We start from the raw sequence: 10,136 nt of genomic DNA, 5'->3' as shown, positions 1-10,136 counted from the left end.
AAGTCATACACATCTGGGATGGCATAAGGGTGAGTAAATGATGAGAGAAATTAAATTTTTGGGTTAACTATTCCTTTAAATCAAGTGTCTATACTTGTGTCTAGTGACTTACAGTGCATTTAAGATATACATTTTATTATTATGTGCATACACTTGGAATTGAACCCATGGTGACTATAGTGATAGACTGGTATATCAGCCAGACTGATTAATATGCCAATATTTGGCCATTTTTTCGATTACTGGCATAGGCCAATAACCGTGCTCTCTTGATCAATTAACAGAAGTGTAAACAATTTCTGTTTTCAGAGTTTTTTTTTTTTTAAGTGTATGCACATTGGAGTAAATATTCTCTAAAGTACTGTAAGTGTTCGTTTCACTTTAGAAATTCTGTGCACATTTGATTTGCTGTTGTTAAATAATATTATGTATACCGGCATTTAAAATGGCCATCGGCCTTTCTGCTCTCTAGATAACGGTATTGGCATAGGCCATTGAAAACCCACATCGGTTGATCACTAATGATGACCTCAGGGTTACCAGTTGCCATGCTCTACTATTTGAGCTTCATGAACACTAATGGAACTAAAATGGAATTATTCAGATTCATTATTTCAAAGCTAAAGCAACAAGTATAAAAAGACAGAGATATTTTAAAAGGCTATCTGTAATTGTAATGGTGTAATACAGTTCTTTTGTTTGTATGTTTGTAAATGATGACACTCCCAGCTGAACACAGGATGGATTCTCATGCAGCCAGATCTTTACACACATACCAACCCACTCAGACTTCTTCACTGCCACACACACAGGCAGACACACACTGACCTCGAAAACACCCCTGCCCACCAGGCAGATGTCGAATCCATCCTTCAGGATCAAGAGCACACAATGTGTCAATCAGTAAACAGTCGACCACTGACCCATACTCACACATACTTCAAAAGTCAGGGCAGTCCGCAACCAACGATATTAAATTTTACAACTGAAATTGCAATGACAATACAGTATATGTTTAGTTCAGAGTTTATTTATTAAATGCACAACACTACAGCATGCAGCAGTAACTGAAGGCAATTAAATGCATTATCTGCAAGCTCCAGAGAAGAGATAAATAAAAATACTTTTTTTTTTACTGCTGAACATAAAATGACATTTTTTTAATGTGTTCCCAATTTGGAATGCCCAATTCCCACTACTTAGTAGGTCCTCATGGTGGCGCGGTTACTCACCTCAATCCGGGTGGTGGAGGACAAGTCTCAGTTACCTCTGCTTCTGAGACAGTCAATCCACGCATCTTATCATGTGGCTCGTTGTGCATGACACCGCGGAGACTCACAGCATGTGGAGGCTCATGCTACTCTACCCGATCCACGCACAACTTACCACACGCCCCATTGAGAGCGAGAACCACTAATCGTGACCAGGAGGAGGTTAACCCATGTGACTCTACCCTCCCCAGCAACCAGGCCAATTTGGTTGCTTAGGAGACCTGGCTGGAGTCACTCAGCATGCCCTGGATTCGAACTCATGACTCCAGGGGTGGTAGTCAGCGTCAATACTCGCTGAGCTACCAAGGCCCCACAAAATGACATACTTTAAAGAATGTCACAAATGGCAATTTCTATACAATAGCAGTTGATAGTCATTCACTTTAAAGATTTAAAAAGTACCCAAAGTGTCATAAAAGTAATCCATGCGACTCGTACATCATATTCCAAGTTTTCTGAAGACATACGATCAGTTTGTATGATGAACAGACTGAAATTTAAGTTGTTATTCACTCTAAAATCAAATCAAATCATTGATCAACTGAGTGTATAGAGCCTAAATCAAATATGGCATTAATAACATCAAACTTCAGAAGAAAGAAAGGCATATGGGTTTAGAATGATATGAGTAAATAATGACTGCATTTTTATTTTGGGGGAAACTATTCCTTTAAAATATATTTTTTTCTTGGAATTTTTCTAGGCTTTTTAAAAGTGAAAGGACTAGTCAGTCTTTGAAAAATTAAAACAATGCAAACAGTTTTGGATTTTTGGTGTGAATTAATTTATTACTTATTTATCTAGATGTTTAAAATATAGTCAAATATTTGTTTTTTCTTTTTTTTTCCAGTTATGTATTTTTAAGCCCAATGCTGAGTTCAAAGAGAGAATGTTGCTGGCAAGTGTGTTTTATATAACTGATTCATTGTAACAGGAAGTGTTATCAGCATGTAGCTTTGTTGCTTGTTGCAATAGCAGATAACAGTGGCATTCCTCATAACCTTTTTTCTCCTCCAAAACTAGATTGCTACTCCCCTCCCCTCCACAACACACACACACACACACACACACACACACACACACACACACACACACACACACACACACACACACACATGCCTCATTGGTGAGAGGGGGTCATACTTCACATTAGTTCTCTCTAAAAATGCTACTGAATTTTAAAGACACACCATGTTTCTACATGAAGGAATAGAAACGTTAGGTTTGAAAATTAGTAGATTTGAGAATTAGTGTTTTCATGAACTCATTTAGTTATACAGTCATTGTATAGCATTGACTCTACAAGTCTGTGCAAATCTGATGATCTATGTTATCCCAGATATTGCATATTGTGTGCTCTTCAATGGAAGGACATTTGACTTTTTAAACAAAAGAGTTTACATATCAATGTCACTGTTTTGCTTAGTGACTTAGAAATAGTGCATTAGTGTTAATGGTGCATAACATTAAATATGTCTTCTTCATCTGGCATCATAACTTCTTGAAATTATTCAACTTTCTGTTTATTTCAAGGTTTAGATAAAAAAAAGAATATATATATATAATGATTTACACCAGGGGTTTCCAAACTGGGGTCCGCAAGTGGTTGCTAGGGAGTGCTTTGCAAATTTCAGAGAAAGTGACATTTTTATAAACATTTACATTACTATAATAGAAAGAAAAAAAACTGTGTTTTTTTGACACACTGTCAACTTAATAAAAAGTAAATGTTTTCCTTATACCATTGTAATATTTTTCTAATAATTTTTCTAAAACAGGGGGTCCCTCACAAGTGGATTTGTGGGTCCTTGGCATAAAAAAGTTTGAAAACCCCTGATTTACACAATGCAGTCTTATCTCAGATTTCTGGATCCCACTGTATCTGGAAAACAATAACATCAGATATATAATTGCACTTTTCACCAGTAGAGGGCACCCCAAATCAGAATCAGAATCAGAATGCGCTTTATTACCGTGTTCTCACATACACAAGTATGTTTTTTTTTTCTTTTTTTTTTTTTTTTTTGGTGATAGGAGAAGCAAGTGCTCACAGAACATTACAGTGAGACACAGAATATAAAACAAGGTAAGAGTATAAATAGACATAATAAAAAAAGGACACATAACAGAATGACGTACTATGTACATGTGCAAGTGGTAATGTATGTGCAAGGTAGGGGTATGTACAGTTATCGAATTAAATATGAGTGAATTTACATATGTAAATGAGATATTTATTTACATTATTGCACTATGTTCATGTGGAAAATTGCCTGAGAGTAAAAACTGTTCTTGTGCCTGGAATGCAGTACCCTTACCAAAGTTACAATCGAAAATTTAATTTTATTCTGTACATTTATTATAAAAGTCTCAAGTTTATCCAGAGGAATTAAATTGTTATTAAAAAGTTCACAAAAAGTTAACTTAATGTCATAAAACTGCATGAAACTCAATATAATAATGCAATATAATTGAAAGAGTGGAACATGAGTACAAAAGTAGAACAATCGATAATGATTCATTTGTTGAACAAAAATCTGTAACATTTTACAATAAGGTTATATTTTCTAACATTAGAAAGGGCACTAAGTGTCATGAACTAACAATGACCAATTTATGTTTACTGGATTTATTAATATTAGTAAAGTTAATGTTATAAAATGTGTAAAAATACAATTGTTCAGTTGTTAGTTCAGTTTATAATGCATTAAGAAATGTTAATATATTCCAACTTTTAAAATGTATTAATTTATGTTGAAATGAAAATTAACAAAGATTAATAAAAGTGCTGAAAAAGTATTTTTCATTGTTAGTTGATGTTAACTAATGTTATTGAATACAAACTTATTGTAAAGTGTTACCAGAAAATCTAAGCTGCAACACTGTAACAATGTACTATAACACTATAGCGTGTCAACACCAGAAAATTGTGCCATATAGCAGTTTTTAGGGAATGCTCTGTGGATACTATATGAGCAAAATGTTTTAATTGATTCTAATTAAACTTTTGAATTAAATATTTGTGTTGTTCTGTGAGCACATACTGAATTTGACTTGGTGAACTTGCACTTGAAATTGTCCTGCATCTGCTGCGAAGCTCCCCAAAAGCCTTACCCTGATATTAACATACAGTACAGCACACATAGTCATGATACCAGACAATAGCCTGACCTCAATTTCCATACAACTTTAAAATAATCTAATATTTTTCACCAGAGTGTTTTCCTTTATCTCTCTTCTCCAGATTATCCAGTGGATATTAACAACACATAATTTAAGATTTAGTGCATATACATTGTGGAAGGAATTCACTGCCATTTTCAAGATCACTCAATGGCCATAATCCATTATGTTGGTAGTTAATGCGCAGATGCTTCTTAAGTGACTTACAGCCGACTAATTGCATATATCTATCCTGGAGCACTATGGTTAATTGCCTTGATCCAGGGCACAGTGGTAATAGAGCCAGATTTTGATAACAGTGACTTTCCATAACTAGGTCATTTCAATTGAAGCTGCAATTTTTTTGGAATTTGCTGTATAAATCCTAAGTATGAAAGACAATTTTCCCACCAAAATCTAAGCTCATTAAAAACATAAATACTCCAGACAAAATTATATATATTAAGCTGATTTAGATGGGGAAAGGGGAGGAGTTTAGCTTTCAATAAATCCTCTTTACCTTTCTTGCTGGTTAATTATGTATTGGGGTCACACAAGTTCAAGCCAATCAGGGAAAGCCCAGAGGGAAACGTATATGTCTTGAGGATGAACTGAAAGATTTCCATTTTCAATCTCTTTTCCCTTGACAGACATCTTCAGACAAAACTTGTCCCCTGGATAACGGCGGTATGAATTAAAATGAGCATGTTTGTGTGTTCATGGTAGCTCATGGTTGGTTTTGATGACAGCACGCTGTTTTTTCTTTGAGTTCTTTCATCGCGTCGTCTTCTGCTCTGAGTGTAATCATCCGTAGGACACATATACACACACACACACACACACACACACACACAAACTTTATTAACAACACTCAAAAAATAATGTAAAGATTTATGCATTTCAATTTCATCAATACCATTAAATTGAATTGAGTAATCTTTAACAAAATAAAATCTTTAACAAATAAATACGTTTTATTAACTTCACAATTCAATCTGATGGAATTGTGTTATGATATTGAAATGCGTCAAAATAGGCTATATATATATATATATATATATATGTTTTTTTTTTTTTTTTTGAGTTAACGTAAATGTTGTTTATGAAATATTTTGATTTAGTCATTAATTTCAAGGTGTGTTTAAGTACTTGGCTATATTTTGAGGACAAAAAATAAATAATAAAATAAAAAATTGTGCTCCAAAGTGAGCTAAACACATTTATAACTAATATTAATACCTAAACATTCTACCTTTGGGAACATTCATGGATGTCCTCATTTGGAAAAACAACTTTATTCTAAAAATTCAGACAGTTTTATTTAATGGTGTGGGTTATGTTTAGCCTGTAGAAATTATAGTTAGCTTTATATAAAAACAATACAAGTCTATGTTATGTCCCAATTTAGATTAGATAGCTAAGTAAACGTGTGTGTTTGTATAAAGAAAGTGTGTTTACCTTGATAATCTGTATTATATCTGTAGACAGCAACCAGGCCAAATAAGCACATAATAGTAAATGCAATGAAGATGAAGACCAACTCAAAACCTGAAAACGGCAGATCCATAACAAACACACAATCACATCCCTATACACACACATACACACACATACACACAGAGATGAAGGCAAGACTGTCAGCTATAATATAAAAACATGATAGGCCTAACAAAAGCTAATACAGCATAAACCAGTCCATCATTGCTCTAAAAAAGATTTCTATGGCTGATAGATATTATGAAAAGTGTGGAAGATAGAAGCAGCTCAGATAAGCAGGATCCTGAAGACACACATATAAGACTGGCTGAACAGAGAAACCCATTATCAAGGTGTTTGAGCACAGTCAGGATCAATACACTCCATTCAGCCACTGATGCAGATGTGTAGTTGTGGATGTGTAAATGGAAGGCAGAAGAAGAGCCTTTATGTACAGTGAAAGAATCTACCAATTAATGTGACACTGTAATAGACAATAGTGATAAATATTGTTGCAGTGATGAGGTTCCTGATATTGGCCCTACACAGGTGAAGTGGTGTTGTATAGACAAAATTACATGATAATGACAACCTTTGTATATATGAACCTAAATTACAGAACTTTAATTTGTCATCATCATCAAAAATAAATAAAAATAAAATAATGTAATACACAGAATTGTAAAAGGTTACTGCATAATACATAATTTATAGCATAATTTTTTAATCTTTTACAGACCCTGACACCCCAACACTTAACAATAATGTTTCCTTTATTAAGGGTCTATAAAGGTGTTAATTATTGAATAATAACTTGTTTATAAATGCATTATAAATCATTGATGTGCAGTTATAACAACATGAATTAAAAGGGCGACTTTCATGCAATACTTGCAAAATAGTGAGTATTTTAACTTACAGTATATGTTATAAAAGCTTAATAAGTACACCTTTTCATACTTGTAATAATCTAAAACATAAAATACACTAATTCATGATTTGTGTCACAATGCATCAAAAATATACTATTATAGTGAGATTAAAAGGATCATGCCAGGTTTCACAATTTTGCAGGTATTACATGATGAAAGTCACCCTTTTTGTGCATGTTGTTTTAAATGCATATCAATGATTTATAATGCATTTATAAATTAGTCATTATTCAATAATAAACCCTTTTATAAACCCTTAACAAAGGGAACATTTATGTAAAGTGTTACCAAACATTTTAATAACTTTCATTAGTAACTCTTACAAACATCATTACCTTCTATAATGGCGAACAGATCATTAATGTTTCAAATTTAGAAATAAATGTTAAAATATATCAAATCTTTTTATATTTTAATAAAAAAACGTTTTGTTCATTGTATATGCTCAGATCCCTTTAGGTGTATTATACTGTATACGTGACAAAATATGTTCTTTTACAGTGTCAGCAATTACATTTGTAGACTCTTAACACTGTGTACGAGAGAGAGAGAGAGAGAGAGAGAGAGAGAGAGAGAGAGAGGTGAAAATAATAGATTTATATACCTTGTTTTGCTTTCCTTCCACAGAATTCAATAACACCTTACCACACTCAGTTTATGAAACATTCTTGTGTTAGACCCTTGTGTTTTATGAGCTTCTCGCACATGGAGTAATCAAATTTCACTTCTTCCTGCTTCCTTACAGCTGGCTATAAACCACGTCAACTCTATAAATTGCAAACACACTTTCATACTTAAGAACAGACATGCACTTGCTGTCTTTATTGTTTACCTGGCTTTGCAGCTGGATTTAGTCCAGGTGATGAGCTTGACAGTCCAATAAAGGTAGCGGCATGCAGGTCAGGTCATATAATTGAACCACTCATGATGGTGTTGCAGAGTTCTTTGTATCCATAAGGTATAATGATCCACCATGTTGCTTGTCCCAAATCAGTCTTCAGAAAACACTTAATTAATAGATTCACGTCGCACAGAAATCATTGATCACAAAATAGTCTTATTAAAAATCTGATCTCAAGTAATGCATGCTGCACCATAAATCTAAAGTCTTGAGTCTTGAAAGATCCAGGCTGTCTCAAACATTGATCGGCTCCTGAAGTCCCTCTTTGATATCTTCACTGTCTTTACAGGAAAATAAGGAGGAGAACAAACAAAGATTCAGATTGCCATGTCACAGATGGAACTTGTTGAACTTGTTTGGTTAGACTGCCTGGCTTTGGGCTTATGCAAATATGTTCAGTGTGTTCTTTTGAGTATTGGAAGAATGACAATGATGGTTAATTTCCATACACTACATGTGAATGTTTTTTTAAATTGCTTTAGAGATTGTATTTCTGGTGTCCTAGATTTAAACTTGTGTTGTTTGGCACGCATCACTATTACAATGCTCAGACTTAGGGTGAGGGATTTAAACAAATTATTAAGCCTAAGTATTAAACTTCGACTGTTCCTATTGTTGTACAGACATGAAAGATAACTCAAATCATGTAGCTTGTTAAAGAGAGATGTGCTATTACTTTTCTAAGTAATAAAATCAATCACAATCAGATTTTCGTTGGGGGTGGGTCCCCCTCTTTAATTGTCCCCCTGGTCATTTTTATTGCCCGTCGGGGCGTTTCAATCGTATCCTTTTGGTGAGCCGTCACGGGCACCCCTGTCTCCCTTGGCCCCATTGCGGCTACACACCCTGCCCAGTCTGTAGTTACGCCACTGCTTGGGCCAGTAAGCAACTACCCAGAGCACCCTAGCAACCACACAGCAACATGCTAAAAACTACTTTAAAATACTTTAGTAACTGTACAGCAATGCTCTAGCAACCACCCTAGTGTTGTGGGGGAAAGCTTTGCACAGGCAAGCACCACTCACATGTTCTTCACAAATCTAGTTTATATTGAAATAATTGTATATATTAATTTGTGTTAAAATACCTTGAGGTCAGTACTTTTCAGGGAAATACTTGACTTTCAAGTGAGTTGTGACAATCCTGTTGCACTTAATATGACTAAACATTCTGTCTCCAGGTTCCTCTATCACACATAGTCTTAGTCCTCCAGTTTGATTAGTCTGTTGTAATGCTTACATAAAAGACTCTAAAAATCTATTACTATTTGTCCTCTTTGACATGAACTAATGATGAACAATGGTTTTTCAGGACTTATTTTTCTTGGTTAAAGTTTCAAAAAAGTAATGCATTTTTTAATTGAAAAGTTGTATACTTTAACTTTAATCAATGCACTATGAACTAACATGAACTAACAATGAACAATAGGATTTTCATAAATGAACAGTAACCAAGATTAATAAATGCTGTACAAAAATATTGTTCATTGTTATTTCATGATACCTAATGCATTAACTACTGTTAACAATAACAGCCTTAATATAATGTGTTACATAAAGATTAACTGTAGCTTAAGGAGAATAATGTTGTCAGTGCATATTGTTTATAAGCATGGTGTTATTGTTCATACCTGTAGTTTGCATGCAGCTCTCCTGTATTAGACCATGTAGGGTAAACAGACTAAACACTATCAAAGAAAAGAGAATGGTGTACCACTCCATCTCAGTGAAGGGAGAGGCCATCTGCTTGGGCTGAACCAAAAAAAAAAAAAATCAGGACATCACTGATACTTCCTTTGAAGCTTGAACACTATAGTAATGCTGACACGTTATCAAAATAACAGCTAAATAGCTCAGCTCTAAATAAGCAAAACTGTCGCAATGGTTTTTCTGCAGTCACTCCAGCAACTATTTCCTTTCTCCTACCCATAGGATGTAAACTCACACACTTCTTAATGATAAAACTAATTACTCACGTGTACTACTGCACATACAGGAGGCCACTTCGAAGGAGACTTCTAAGTCAGTGTCGCTGTGCATTATGTCTATTAGGTTGTGCATATGCACCTGTTTCTGTACAGACGATACTGTAATACGATGAGGGGGTAACCACAATAGGTGGATCATATTGCCTGGTGAGATTAACTAATGATGGTTCTACCTTGGATACCAGACACACACAAACATGCAAATCCCAGACTGACTGTCCATTATCACAAAATGTTTACACACACTGATTGTATGCTGCTGTGTACATGTGTGTGTGGAATTGTCTCAGCATCTCAGGAACTGTCCTTGACTACCTCTGTCCACAGTGGACATTAAATAAATTGATTAGATGTATTAAACACTTCTTACCTAAGTTCAAATGATTGTTGTGTGTGTGTGTGTGTGT

At 34.5% G+C, this 10,136-nt stretch overlaps 1 long non-coding RNA gene across 1 annotated transcript; it reads right to left on the bottom strand.

Moving 5' to 3' along the window:
* Window positions 1–2,123: 2,123 nt before the first annotated feature.
* Window positions 2,124–9,784, bottom strand: LOC127445131 (uncharacterized). The gene is made up of 5 exons (XR_007897936.1): window positions 9,718–9,784; window positions 9,373–9,493; window positions 7,674–8,023; window positions 5,892–6,021; window positions 2,124–5,227 (listed from the first exon to the last, which is right to left on the bottom strand). It is a non-coding gene; the product is annotated as an uncharacterized LOC127445131 (long non-coding RNA).
* Window positions 9,785–10,136: the final 352 nt, after the last annotated feature.

The sequence above is a fragment of the Myxocyprinus asiaticus genome, chromosome 8 (genome assembly GCF_019703515.2).
Source record: "Myxocyprinus asiaticus isolate MX2 ecotype Aquarium Trade chromosome 8, UBuf_Myxa_2, whole genome shotgun sequence".
NCBI lineage: Eukaryota > Metazoa > Chordata > Actinopteri > Cypriniformes > Catostomidae > Myxocyprinus > Myxocyprinus asiaticus.
Note: the sequence above shows the minus strand (reverse complement) of the source record. Positions and strands in the feature narration are given on the sequence as shown.